The 15,391-nt window shown below is 37.7% G+C and overlaps 1 protein-coding gene across 3 annotated transcripts in view; it reads left to right on the forward strand.

Annotated features, from left to right (window-relative positions):
- Nucleotides 1–15,391, forward strand: part of chrm2a (cholinergic receptor, muscarinic 2a) — a 108,273-nt gene that overhangs the window by 82,569 nt on the left and 10,313 nt on the right. Inside the window, exon 3 of one of the 3 annotated variants that reach the window (XM_060887421.1) lies at nt 3,614–3,760. The exons of the other annotated variants lie outside the window; for them this stretch is intronic. The gene's annotated coding sequence lies outside the window, so the exon portion shown is untranslated. The remainder of the gene's footprint in view (nt 1–3,613; nt 3,761–15,391) is intronic. 3 annotated transcript variants of the gene reach the window in all.

The raw sequence follows: 15,391 nt of genomic DNA on the forward strand, positions 1-15,391 counted from the left end.
ACTTACATTTATCTTCATCGAGAGTGAAGTGACGGAACATAATGATGGATGACTCTTTAACTAACTTACGAACACGCACAACAGACCATACCCAGACCTGACTGAGGAACTCAAAGAGGTTGAACCAAGAAAACTTTGACGCTTGATATTTTAAAATGCTTCATAATACAAATACATAATACGAAGGCTTCAGTCAAGTCGAAACCTTGTTAAAAATAATCTATAATCCTCAATGTTTAAAGTGTGAAAACATGTTAATCGAGGTCAAAAGCCTGCTCCCAAATGAATCTGTAGTCAATTCGATTAAATACGTTTTCTTTTTTTCTCCATATTGTGAGCACTTGCAAAAAAAAAAAAATAGTAAACTAAATTAAATTTACAATTTGGGTTTTAGCTACATAGTAACACCAATTTGTTTAAAAGCATTAAGTCATTCTAATAAATTCACAGATTTGTGTTTGTTCTATTTACTGAACCACTGAATATTTTAAGAAAGAAAGAAAGAAAAAAGAAAGAGCTCAGTGTAGTTTATATACTGTATATCTATTCTATATAGACTGGTGATATAGACACCTCTTCTTTTCGTTTTCATGTTAATTAACTTGCTTCGGTGAGCAGAGCTGCCAGTTATAATATCCACGTTGTATTTCAGGAACATTCTACAAATAAGAAATGCACACAGTTAACCTGTTAAAATGTAATGACAGAAAAAAAGTGAATTTAGCAAACCTGGCAACCCTGTCCGTGAGCTTCATCAATTGGTTCTGATAAACACACACATCTAGTATGAAGCTTTCTTGCTAGCTTCCTATTAAAATCTATTAAAAATGTAATTATCTGAATAATGTGTTCATACTCAGTTACCTGCTGCTCAAATGGCGTTTTGCCACATATCCAATTTACTGGAATTCAAATAATTGATTAGACTTTTCATCCATTACATATACCATAAAATGCCTCGTTTATAATAACGTGTCCAAATAGGACCAAGGTGAACTTTTATTAATATTAACTATTATTTATTCTTGAACCACTAGGTAATAAATTTTCCTCTAAACTTTTACATCTGAACCTGCTGAACCTAAGGAAGTTTTACAAACATACATAAATATCTGACCAAGAAGAAAACAAATTGAGTTTTTTGTGATTTTGTGCTATTTGTAATATTATATGTATTATTTATAGCTTTGTAGCCTGCAGCAGCACTTTGCAGCAGATTTAACAGATCTACAGTTGAACAAGATGGCAGATGGCTAAAGACTGTCATCCAATTAGGTGACTAGCTTAAAGAAAAGCATAACATGGCATGCAAGAAAGTGAGGGACTCATTTAAAATAGCTCCATTTATTTTGCAGAATGTTTCAAGCCACTGAGCTAGCACTACACCCAAGACACTAAGTAACTAGGACAATCTACACGTGATAGATAGATAGATAGATAGATAGATAGATAGATAGATACTGTAGATAGATAAATCGATAGATAGATAGATAGATAGATAGATAGATAGATAGATAGATAGATAGATAGATAGATAGATAGATACTGTAGATAGATAAATCGATAGATCGATAGATAGATAGATAGATAGATAGATAGATAGATAGATAGATAGATAGACATTAAAAGCAATGAAATGCTGTTTAGCATCTACCGTAAGTATTATTATTAGTGAGACATCAGGGTCCTAGTGGTTCATAGTGACATAATAAAACACCATTGTCATAAATAATTAATGTTCTGAAAATGAGAGCTCTAGACATTTTCTCCTGGTGTAGTTGTTAATACAGTATATTCCCAGTGTCCACTCTATTTGGAACTCCTGAAAATCCAGATACAGGTTAAGCTCTTAAGTTAATGTCCTGGGTTCCTGGGATTTTCACACACACACAGGTCTTTAGAGTTTACACACAAAAAAACATCAAGTGAGCGATAGTCTGTGGGTGAAACATCTAAGAGAGCTTAGAGGGAAATGGCCAGATTGGTTTGAGCTGCCAGGAAGGATATAGTAACCTGTATACTGTATCATCACTATTTACAGTTGTAGTGACCAGAAAAGCTTTATCATTCAAAAATATTGACCTTGAGGTGGATAAGTTACAACAGTAGATGTTCCAGCCCTGGCAGCCAAAAAATCAGGAGCACCCAACCTTGTCAGATGAAGATTAGAAGGAAAAATCAGCTGGTATCTTTCCAGTCATTCGGAGACTCACTTGATTCCTTTTCTTGGCTGGCAATGTATTTTGTAGAGTCTGGGGTGGAAGTTATTTTGCCAAAATCTGGCAACCCATCCTATTCTTTAGGTGAAGTATTCAGTATTATTAGTACTCTGGCTTTAAGTTTCTGGGTGTCCACATCTCAGAAGATCTGCCTTGTCATTATAACACTTTAACTCTGGTTAGGAAAGTCCAACGACATCTTTACTTCCTGAGAAGGCTTAAAAAAGTTTATCTATCCCTGAGATCTTGACTGACTTTTACCACTGCATCATAGAGAGCATCCCGACAAACTCACAGTGTGTGAAAAGAAATCACTGCAAAGTCTGGTGAATCCGCCTAATGCATCATTGGCACAAAACGTCCTGCCACTGAGTCTCTTCACCACAGTAGATGTCTGCAGGTTCCAGTTCTGGCAGTTCTGGCAAACCCATCAAATGAAGATTAGAAAGAAATATCAACTGGTATTTTTCCAGTCATTCGGTGCCTTACTTGATTCCTTTGTAGTTATAGAGGTTGGGTTAGAGATTTTTGCCAATACCTGGCAACCCTTCCTATTTTTTAGGCTTAAAGGTAGATATCTTTTTTGTTCTCCTGGAATACCAGACCCTGACTTGGCTGGTTTCTTTCACGGTTTCTCCGCACTATACAAAAAAATTGAACTGAATTCAATTAAAATGAGTTTAGAAATAGCTTTAGAAATCTTAAACAGTATTCAGTTTTGTTTAATGTAACTGTAACACTACCTAAATCTTCAATATATTCTTCTACTTTATATCCTTTTACTATAAAGTTATTTCCATGTTCTAAGATGTCATTTTTTTACAGAGAATTTTACATCCATTAAGTGCTGAAACGCACCGTGATCTGATTAAAATTTAATTCGGATTCTTTCATTCTCATCCCTCAAGCCAAACTCCATTTTGTGTATGTTTGCTGAAGACGAAGGGCTAAAACCAGCAGAAAAATCATCGTAATAAGAGTCAAGAAGGACACTGAAGGCTGGGACAGCGACGGCTGCATTTGAGAAAGAACAAAAGGAAGGTTGAAAACAATGAAGTGGAACGATTCCAAAAAGCAAATGCTTTATCTTTTCCTGGCTCTCGCCCTTTCATCCGTGCTGTTTCCCTTTTCCCCATTTGCTCTATCTGCCACAATCTTAATGAGCACCCCAGCCCTCCACCTAACAGCAATGCCAGGGTGATACATCACTAGCAAGATAGAGAGAAGGGTTAGAAGAGGCGGCGATGTGAGCAGAACGTAGTTCGGCACGTCTCTCTCATCATGCACGCTCACAATATCATACCATAGAGAGTCCTTACTGAATACACTTCCCCTACAAGGACAAGGGAAAGTAGCACTACTTTGCTTTCATCCCTTCTTTTCTCATTCCTCAGCACAGCGCTGCCTTTCCATGGAGTGTTTCAGACAAGAAGGAGGCGATTATTTGGACGTATACTTTTTTGCGTCTATATCAAGGAAAGACTTTGGAAAGCTGCCCGTGGAGAACTGACTATCTCACATTAAATCCACATTCAAGACAGGTCAGTGTTCATTACTAATACGGCTACGTCAGGATAAAAGAAACGAGACAGTAACTGTACTGAATAACTGAAGCACTTACAGGACATGTCAAAAGTTTTAAAGCAATGGTCATAATATTAAAGAAAAAAAAATGCTAGTAATGATTTTAATATTTAAATAACTAACTTTTTCCTATTACAATAAACACAAGATTATTCATTTATATTATTATTGCTATTAATAATAGATATTTTGCATTCAATCAATATATTTCAAAATGAGAAAAGTGTCTGCAAATTGACTTAATTATGCAAATGAATACCTTCTTATTTCTAAAAATAATATACATTAAATTCAATATTTTCAACTCGCTAATATTTCAGTCTTTTGGCTAAATAAAATTTTTTAAAAACTACAAAATAAAGATAACAGCATATCACTGAAAAGTATATATATGTTCGTATATTTAACTACAACCTTCTGATAACAAACTGACTTCCATGTAAAATGTTTTGCTTCCGCATTTTTGTCTTCACTGCAAATAAAAATATTGTATTTTTCATTATGCGATTATTATATCACAAAAATATAATCACTAAGTCTATTTCTAGTAATATTTACTCCTTCAAAACCTCTTTAAATTCTGTTGGTAGATCATTTTGCTTCTTTTTTTTTAGAAATAAACAACTGAAATAAACAGAAATATCTTCGACTAGAGTAAGAACGTTTCAAGCTTGAACATGAAACCCTAAACACGGTATTAGATTATAAGTGTAATCAAAAGAATTTGCAGATATATAAGATATTTTACTTTTCTATTATTTTAGTTATAAAATACCGATTTTGTTATTTTATATTTATACCACAAGATATTTTACTTTAACTATTGACTAAACTTGCTATCAGTTGAATTATTTACCTGTACATTTAATATGCAAATTCAGTTCCAGTAGATTTCAGGTAACAGTCAGGAGCAAAGAATCGTACCGAAGACCTACAGTACAGTAAGTAGGAAGTGAAGACTGTGACTCAGAGGGATGTAGTTGTAGGATAGTGTCTCGTGCAGTGAATGTCACACACACAAACAGCTCCTCAAAATGCGAATCTTATTCGACATTGAACCTGACAATCTCCATGAAATATTTTGAATAAACAATAGCACGACGATCCTCCCGCAGTCTGACCTTTTCAAACACGGCCACACAGAAGCCGTACTAGTGGAGCGGAATATTTATGCTCCCTTTCCTGCCTTCAGGATTACCTGCAAATAAGGGCAAAATTTGCAAAATGCCCAGTTTTCCGACTGATATATTTAATGGGTTACATTTGAATAAAACAGAGTGGGGGAATATGCTTTGTAAATGCTAGCAATCTTTAGGAAAGACCCAGAAAAATTACGAATGCTCTGAGAGTTTGAAGAAGAAAGTGTTTCTCTAAGGCTTCTTTTTATTTATTAGCGTAAGAGCACCTCTCAGTGAGTAGCTCATTCTTTAACCTGAAAAACAACACACACACACACACACACAAACAAACAAACACCTGCATACAAATAGGATGGTAAAAGAGAAAAGGAATATTCCTTTCTTGTTGCCATCCATTATACTGATGGCCAGCAGCAGTAGGACAGCCCTATATATAACAGGGCATAGATTAGACTATAATAGCTTGTGCCCCAGAGGTGTTTACACACACACACACACACACACACACACACACACACACACACACACACATAAACATCTATTCCTTTCTTATTAAAAGCCACTCAAAGCTCTAACCATCAGTCACCAGCAGATCATATATATATAATCATACTGACAAACTGACCAAGTAAACTGCTCAACCATACACACTACGGTGCTTGTGTGAGTCTATAGAGAAGCAAAAGATCTCTTTATTGCGCACTTTGCTCATTAGGGTTACCTCCATAAATTACTGTGTGTGTGTGTGTGAGTTTGTGGAGCTACAGTAGTTGGGCATGTCACTGTTTGTTGACACCAGATTTCTCTAATAATCATATTATATGTTTTACAATATTTTGGATGCTATCTTTAAAAATGATTTGTTTTCAAGGACTGAGCCTAAAATATAAGCTAGATAATGAATATCAATGATAACGACGAATCAAAGTCACAGTACAATAAAAGGGTTACGTTTTATCCTAAAGATTATCAACATTATAGAAGAATGCGTCATTTGCTGGATTTCATGACGACTGATTATATAAACTCTCCATAAGCTTTAATAGGAACAATTGTACTCATGCACATTCATGCAGTTATCTAATCAACCAATCATGCGGCAGCAGAGCAATTTATAAACTCATGCAGAAACACATCAAGAGCTTCAGTTAAAATTCACATCAAATATCAGAATGAATATTAATCTGAACTCAGGAGCTAACTATGGGGTGGTTGTTGTTGCCAGATGTGCATAGCGCTTTAACAAAGGTCGCTGCTTTACAGAACGGAAAAATTTTACGTATATTTATTTGTATTTATGTCTAATGAACAAACCTGTGTTGGTTGTGACAAGGAAAAACTCCCTGAGATGGAATAAGGAAGAAACCTCGAAATGAACCAGATTCAAAATGGAACCCGCCCTCATTTGGGTGACACCACAGAGTGTGAATATAAATGATTATAAACACTAGAGTGTGATTATGAATAATGTTTTTTCTACAGTCCTATACAGTCAGTTTTAGTTGTGTAACCGGGAGACTCATAAATTAACTCATCATCTGAGGTCATTAAAGATTCAACACCAACTCTTCCATGCCAAAGCCTTCAAATACACAATGATGAAGCTCCAGCAAGTGTAGAATGTTATTTTGTATATTGACTAGAAGTTTGTTTTCCTTGGTTGGCATCTTCTCTTCAAATATCCAAATTCTTTATGAAGCTGAAAACAACTGGAGCTGGCATGATCTCCAGTTGCCTCGGGATGGGTAGAAAAAGAGAAGCAATTGGAGATAAATTAGCGTACCTGCTGTTCATAATATCAGCAAGCACGAGATAATGATGTGCATTTGATCAGATGTATGATAAGAAGACTGGTTAGATACATGGAAGCTAAACCATTTAGAGCCTTGGATTGTATATAAGTAGCAACAATTTGTTTGTGATCGATTCTAAACTTAACAGGTAGCCAGTGTAGAGATGATAATATTGGGTTGATATGATTATATTTTCTCGACCTGGAAAGAACTCTGGCGGGTGCATATTGGACTAACCGTAGCCTGTTTATTGAAGATGCAGGACAACCGCCTAGTAATGCATTACAATAGTCCAGACTAGAGGTCATGCTGTAATGAGTCTGTCTGTGTTTTGCCCTGTTTCTGTCAGCTGTCTGCATTGCTGTTAATTGTTTGCTCCACTTACTCATTGGTTACCATGGACACTAATTGCACTCTATCTCCCCCCCCCAGGTGTATCATGTTAGCCACTGATTGTCTCTGCTTGGTGATTGGTTCCTGTTTGCTATATCTACCCTGTTTGTTCACTTCCCTGGTGTTGGTCGTTGTTGTATTTTGGTGTCCATGTTCCTGTTCCTCAGTGTTCTGTCCTGTTTTGCCTGCCTGTTTGTTTGCGTGTTTTGGTTTATTAAAAGACTGAACTGCACTTGGATCCTCACTCGCCTTTGTCTCATCGTGACACATGCATGTATGAACTAGCTTCTCAGCATCAGATACAGAAAGGATATTTCTCAGCTTGGCACTATAAGTTGGAAGAAGGTTGTTTTTGTAATATATTGTGATATGATTTTCAAAAGACCAGTCGCTGTCTAATATAACACTCAGGTCTTCGAGCCAGTAGTAACAGTACATCCTTCTAAAGTCAAATAAAATTGTGAAGGTTTCTGTAAACTGGTTTATGGACCCATAAGTAATATCTCTGTCTTATCAGAATTTAATAATATAAAAAATGACAGTTCATTTAATCTTTTATATCTTTAAAACACTCTGTTAACCTAAACAATTTGGATATTTCATCTAGTTTTGATGAGATATACATATATAACTAGGTATCATCAGCAGATCAGTAGACCTGACTGTTTTGAGCTGACAGGAAGTCTATAGTAACTCAAATAAACACTCAAATAATAATAACTGTGGTGAGCAGAGAAGCATCTCAGAATGCACATCACATCAAGTTCCACTTCTGTCAGCCAATGTGAGACAATTATAGGCACAGACTCACCCATACTGGACAATTGAAGATTGAAAAAAGATTTATTGATTTATTTTTCTTCTAACTGTGTCTATATCTTTCACAATTAGATGGGTAAAGAAAAATTGTAAAAAATTTTAAATAATTAAAAAAAAGTTCCCTCAGGTACTTTTTCTGTTTTTACCAAAAGTAAACTGTGCTATCTTTTAGCATATTGTTCAAGGGCTAAATAAAGAATTCATTCATTCATTCATTCATTCATTTTCTACCGCTTATCCGAAGTACCTCGGGTCACGGGGAGCCTGTGCCTATCTCAGGCGTCATCGGGCATCAAGGCAGGATACACCCTGGACGGAGTGCCAACCCATCACAGGGCACACACACTCTCATTCCCTCACACAATCACACACTACGGACAATTTTCCAGAGATGCCAATCAACCTACCATGCATGTCTTTGGACCGGAAACCCCCGAGGCACAGGAAGAACATGCAAACTCCACACACACAAGGCGGAGGCAGGAATCGAACCCCCAACCCTGGAGGTGTGAGGTGAACGTGCTAACCACTATGCCACCGTGCCACCTAAATAAAGAATTCTTTCAAGAATTTACGAGGAATTTCTTAAGATATATTACTAGGTATAAGGTACAATTTTTTGAGAAAACTATACCTTGAGTTAGATGTAAGTTTTAGCGTTTAACTTTTTTATGAAATACACTAACTCTGTGTACGTGTGTATGTAAAATTATTATTCCAAGGGTTCTCACACTGTCCTTGCTGCCCTGCTGAGCAAAAAGAGCATCTCCATCTGTCAGCAGTTACATTTAAAACACAAAGCAGAAGAGACATTTGAGAGCAGTGTCGCTCTGAGCACTGAACAAGTCCTCCTGTGAATACTGTGCTCCACATTCACACCAGTAAGCAACAAGTTGCCCATATTGTGTGTAATTTGTCTCTCGCGGCTGCGGTTTTCGCTCGCACTGTCGTGTGCATTGTCCAGCTTTTTTAGTTCTCATAAAAAATGTTAGCAACCAAAAGCCTTTAGCTCGCTATCCAAAATAAACACACTATATTTCTTTAAAATGTATTAAAGTCTGATTTACTTACTATCTGAAAACGCTCATCAGATGCATCAAAGTTACATTTTTTTCTGTGTAATGACACTACATGCGGGGGCACAGTGGCTTAGTGGTTAGCACGTTCGCCTCGTACCTCCAGGGTCGATTTCCGCCTCCACCTTATGTGTGTGGAGTTTGCATGTTCTCCCCGTGCCTTGGGGGTTTCCTCCGGGTACTCCGGTTTCCTCCCCCGGTCCAAAGACATGCATGGTAGGTTGATTGGCATCTCTGGAAAATTGTCCATAGTATGTGATTGCGTGAGTGAATGAGAGTGTGTGTGTGCCCTGCGATGGGTTGGTACTCCGTCCAGGGTGTATCCTGCCTTGATGCCCGATGACACCTGAGATAGGCACAGGCTCCCTGTGACCCGAGGTAGTTCGGATAAGCGGTAGAAGATGAATGAATGAATGAATGAATGACACTACACGCATTTTATGACAGGACATATATTACAGAGCAAGAGGAAACCATGATTGTATTTTTTTCCAAGCAATTAAAGGAATCGAATTGAATCAATTGATCACGAATTGAGTATGTTGATTTACCACATCATGCCTGAAAACACGATGTTGAAATTCAAAAGAATTCAGTTTACAAACAACAGAGCAGACATACAGGGTGTGTGGAGGAAATGTTCAATGCTCACATGTATTTTCATTGTGTTTTTCAGCACCTTTTTTAAAAAACTCATGAGGACCTTGATAAATGGGGGGTTGCCACATTGCCACATTTTGGGTGACTGGCTGCATGGAATGAGTTGCATGGAATAGCAGGTCTCCATCTAGTTCCTCAATAACAAGAACTGGGTCATCTCTTCCTTGGTTTGAGCGTGTCACTCAATAAAACCTAATCTTATTAACTAAAAAAATGCAAGAAGGTGAGAGCACTTTCTTGTTGAATTATTTGGTCAAAGAGATAATGAAGATGTATCTGTTCATAAGGGAAGTCCACAAGCGGAAGCTCCACAGAGTGGGTTACGGGGATGCAAATTCCCTCTTCCTGATCCGAGTCCTCATGAGCTGTAGCTGTAAGGTACACATATCCCTCATAAAACTTTTCCTTAACCCTAATTAGTTTGTTATTGAGTAAGTGGATTGTAGATAATATTCATTAACATCCTCATGCACACATACTGTATCACCTTCAGCAAAAATGCCTTTTCCAAATTCTCACACTGAAGCAGGCATTTTGGTGGACTGAGGTTTGATTGCACTCTTGAGTCTACCGAGGCATGTGTACTCCCTTGGATACTCACCGGTATGTAGTATTTTCATGCTCTAATAGGGAGGCCTGAGGCATTTCATGGTTCTGAATCAGCATTACAAATCCATGAGGGAATAATGCTCCTGGAAACACCTGAATTCGCTGCAACACCAGTAAACCTGCCCAGACTTTGCCCGAGATCTGGTGGGAATGGGATGCTGACATCTGTGAAGTGGGAGATGAAGTATGGTAGAACAGCTCCAGTACCACCAGCTTGATAGCCTGTTCTGCATAGGCAAAGTGTATTGCACCTACTGTACCAGAAGCTTTAACAGGATCACCCTTTTGAAGCTCAGATACTCCAGCTGGGTCTACTCTTCTTCTGTCTGTTCCCATGCAATTGCTGCACACGCGATAATTTCCATTAAGAACTCGGGATCATCAGTGGCCGGTGTTTATTTTCACCATGCTGAAAACAGGTGTGCATAATCATGAGTCAGATAATTAGAACAAGCTTACGGTGATTGCTGATAGGAAATTGATTTCAAGGCTGCCATATTGTAAGACTGTGATGAACCTTGGGAAGAAAAATGGTGATAACATCATCAATAATTATAGCCAGTAATCTTATGGTGTGGTTTAGGCTGTCCACGTGGAGTAATCCTTAGTATCTTTAGTGGTTTTCAGGTGAAAATAACAACAAACCAGTGTATGGTGTATGGATCTGGCACGTATCTCAGTAGTAGTATGTGTAGCACGACAGAAAGAGAACAAAGAACCCGAACCTTCTGATCAATGTAAGCATGGCCATGATCATGACTTGAAGAGACCATTTAGTGTTTTATAGGTAAAAAGTAGTATTTAATAAGCAATACAATTTACTGGGAGAAATATATATATCGTCGCTGTTGGGCGGAAACCTCGTATGTCCAAATTTGGTCAATTCCATATTTTTTCACATATCGATGCTATTGGTCAGTCCCCACGTGGGTCTGTTATTCTTACAAGTTATTAACCAATCTAAAGTCTTGAAAATAGCTTGAGCGCAAATCTCCATTGGACACGCCAGTGTCTCCATTGGACACTTCAACTGTCCACCTCTTCCTCACTCCGCGGGAGAGCTTCGCGGCATATTTCTCCTCAAGAAGAGTTGCAACGAATCAACACGTCTTCTGAGGTAAATGTCTTCAAAACACTGGGCTCAAAGAAAAAAAAAATCTTGATCCCCCGCTAGTTCTGGTGCTCGTCTGAGGACAGGAATTTAGCGCAAGACATTAATTTCCTGAAAAATAACGGTTTTGGAGATATGAGGATTCCGCCCGACAGCGACTATACATATATATATATATATATATATATATATATATATATATATATATATATATAAGGTGTGATATCTGACACTACTGAGGTCTTGTTTACGTATCACCTGGAACATCTAATTTCTGAGATGTATAAAGACTATCCAAGAAATATTATGTACATGAGGTTCAAATGAGAGACTAGAGTCAGTAATAACACCAATCCTTTACTGCTGCACATGATGTAACTGAAAGGAGGTACTCTGTAATCATAAAGCTTACTTCTAGCTCCATGTGGTCTGACAAGTACTTCTGTCTTGTCAGAATTAAGTAGAAGAAAGTTACTAAGCATCCGGTGTCTAATGTCCTTTAAACCTTCCTCAACATTATTAAGCTGGTGTCTGTCATTTGGATTTGCTAAAACATACAATTCTGTGTCATCAGCATAACAGTGGAAGCTAATACTGGGCCTATGAATAATTTTACCAAGACGTGGCATATATAGAGAAAAAAAAACCAGTGAGACTAAAATTGAGCATTACTTCACTTTTATATGCATAGAGAAGTCACCATTCGCATTCATCTACAAACTGATTACCATCAGGCCTGAGCCCGATAAGCCTGATAAGACTTGAAGCAGCGTAACAATGTTCCCTTAACTCCAAGGTGAATAATATAATCAGTAGAGTCAAAACCTGCATTAAGTTCAAGCAGCACAAGCAAGGAGATGCAACCCTGATCAGATGCTATTAGTAGGTCATTTACTACTTTAACCAGTGTTTTCTCTGTGCTATGATCAGGCTAAATCCTTACTAATGGATTTCATGAATGTTATTGCTATGTAGGTTTGAGCATAAAAGGATGAATAAAGAATTTACAGAACTTTTTTCAGACAAACTCAGCTCCACTTAAATGTATTTTCCTCCGTTGAGCGCAGAGGCATTTCTTTTATTGTCCTATCACAACACGTATAAATTAGGGCACGTTTCATGTAAATTAGATGTATAGAGGGTAAATTAGGGTGTGATATGTGCATGTGACATGTAAATATGAGGCTAATAATGTGTGTGTGTGTGTGTGTGTGTGTGTGTGTGTGTGTGTGTGTGTGTGTGTGTGTGTGTGTGTGCGTGTGTGTGCCTTCACACTGACAATAGCAGCTGGGAAGATGTCAAATCCTACTGTTTGCTGTCACACAGAATCAGATTGCTATGCCACGGCATACACACTGACACACACACACACTGTCTTCGCATATATATATATATATATATATATATATATATATATATATATATATATATATATATATATATACATACATATAAGTATACTTATAGATATAAGTTACAGCTACCTCACTGCACAAGCTTATTTCCAGAGACATCTGAGCAGTTTTCATCAGCTTCTCATTAACCTTCCAGCACAATGCATTTCTAAAACTTGAATACAATCACTTACAATCACACACACACATACACACAGACACACCTTGTAAGTTCTATTATTGACACAGTTTTGCCTTACAATTACCGTGAAGATTTAACCATCACATAATTGGAGGGACAGATCCATCTATTTTTTTTTTCAAATGTGCAAGCAAGTCATTATTAAACACCAGATACTGCAGTACTTGCTTCATCTGACATTAGTTCGATACAGTGCATACCACGATACTGTACATATTATAGACATTTTGGATGCACGTCAAATTTAAGTCAATCAGACTGACAAGATCTGTGTTTAGAAATGTATCCATAGATACAGACTCTGTCAAATGGAGGAAAAATATAATGTTGGCTATAGTAATGTTCTTCCAGTCCAAAGTCTAAAATAGTTTCATGTACCGTATCATGTTGTGTCCTCACTATGCTGGACTTTGTCTCATGAAAAGATTCATGTGGCTGAATGCTCAGCTCTAAGGTTCTCCAATGTAGTGAGGGTGAATCAGAAATGAAGGTGTCCTGCTCCTGCTATTCAGCTCCATACAATCATCTTATATCAAAGGTCAGGACTGCTGCTCCCATCTTGGCAACACTTCTCCACTCCCTCAAGTGCATCTGGATTTATTTTCTAATAATGGAACTATATGCGACGTGTAATAAGGGCTCGACGGTAGAGCACTTGATTCCGAGTTAAAATTATCGATTCCAGGTCAAAGTGACAATATATGGGCTACAGTGTATGTCCAATGCATGTCCAATGTTTGTATAGGTACATGTTTGTCTGCACAAACATGTATAATTGAATAAAAATCAGTGTGTGTTTTACTTTTTAGCATGCGGTTTAACACGTGTGTCTTATTAGCATTCTGAACAAGCTGGTCAGGACCACAGTGTTTTTTATACTGTACACACACGGTTTATAACAAGGTTATAAACAAGTATTTACACATATTATTTTACACTGAAGTTCACAATGTTCAATTGTACTAGAATTTGTACTATTTTTATTAACATATTAGTAAATCAAGCACACTATATTTGCTATGTACACTCAGCAGAGGCACTCTGAAGCTAAAATCTGTACTCGTTCAGCTACAAGAGCAGTAGTGAGATCAGACCCTGGTGTTATAAGAGTAAAGAGGTCTGGGGATTGTTCAGTCGTGTTAAGTTAGAGTCAGGGCTCTGTGCAGGACACTCAAGTTCTTCTACTTCAAATTTAACCTCGACATCATGTCTTCCTGGAGCTCTGTGCTTTGTGCACAGGGGCATTGTCATGCTGGAACAGGATTCGAGTCTCTTAGCTCCAGTGAAGGGAAAATGTAAAGCTACAGAATACAGAGAGACATTCTGCACAATTTCATCCTTCTGACTTTGGGGAAGAACCACATATGAGTGTGATGGTCAGGGAGTACATACTTTTGCACATGAAGTGAAAAACAAAGTGGTAGTTTGTTATTAGTTAGAATATGGTGTAAAAGGCAAACCAGTTACATATTTGACTTCAGAGTTTTGTCACAATGTGGATATCTGTAGACTTTTTAACGAACGACTGAGCGTGTCTGTGTTGTGTGTCTCATTAGCATACAGAACAGATACAGACACAGCAGGCAGATAATAAGCAAAAATAATAAATGTGGGAGTGGGCAAAGTGAGTCATAATTCCTTCAGGACTGGGTGGGAGTGGGATTTAAATCTAGTCCCATGCACACTTCCCTGTGTACGTGGACGTGTTGTCTTCAGCACACTAATCACTAAAGACATAAAACTTCTTAAATTACTTTTCAAAAGAAATAATATCGCAGCTGTCCCGCTTGTCCCTTTCTGCTTTGCTCTGCTTATAGCCACATACTGCATTCACAGACAGACAAAGAGAGAGAGAAAGAGAGATCAAATCAATATACGTGGCTCAGCTGTGCCATGTTTGTCGTTACCCCTTTAGGTCATATCCCTAACGCCTTCCACACAAAACCACTCCTCCACCTGTAACATTCTCCACCATTTGATGCAGGCTAAGGGTAAAAGAATGCCAGAATATTGTTTACGACTGTCAGTCATTTTGTTAGCATATGTTTCACTTTTTCAAAGCTCTTTTGTAAAGGTCTGTTTACCAGCATCAACACGATTCTGTCTTTCAGTTTATTTCCTTTCACGAATATATTCATGTGCTCACGTAATATATTATTCATGTGGAAATGTATTCAAATCGTGTATATTTACAGCATCACTATCAGTGCATCATTCAATTATCTTCAGTAAGGGCTTTATCCTGGTCAGGGTCATGGTGGTTCCAGAGAATAATCCCATGAACGCGAGGCGGTAATGAGTACACCCTTTCAGCTGCGGAGCACCGCACACACTCGTTCACACCTAGGGGCAAATTAGAGTCACCAATCCACCTGAATTTTTCATGAACGAT

Source organism: Tachysurus vachellii, chromosome 14 (genome assembly GCF_030014155.1).
Source record: "Tachysurus vachellii isolate PV-2020 chromosome 14, HZAU_Pvac_v1, whole genome shotgun sequence".
Taxonomy (NCBI): domain Eukaryota; kingdom Metazoa; phylum Chordata; class Actinopteri; order Siluriformes; family Bagridae; genus Tachysurus; species Tachysurus vachellii.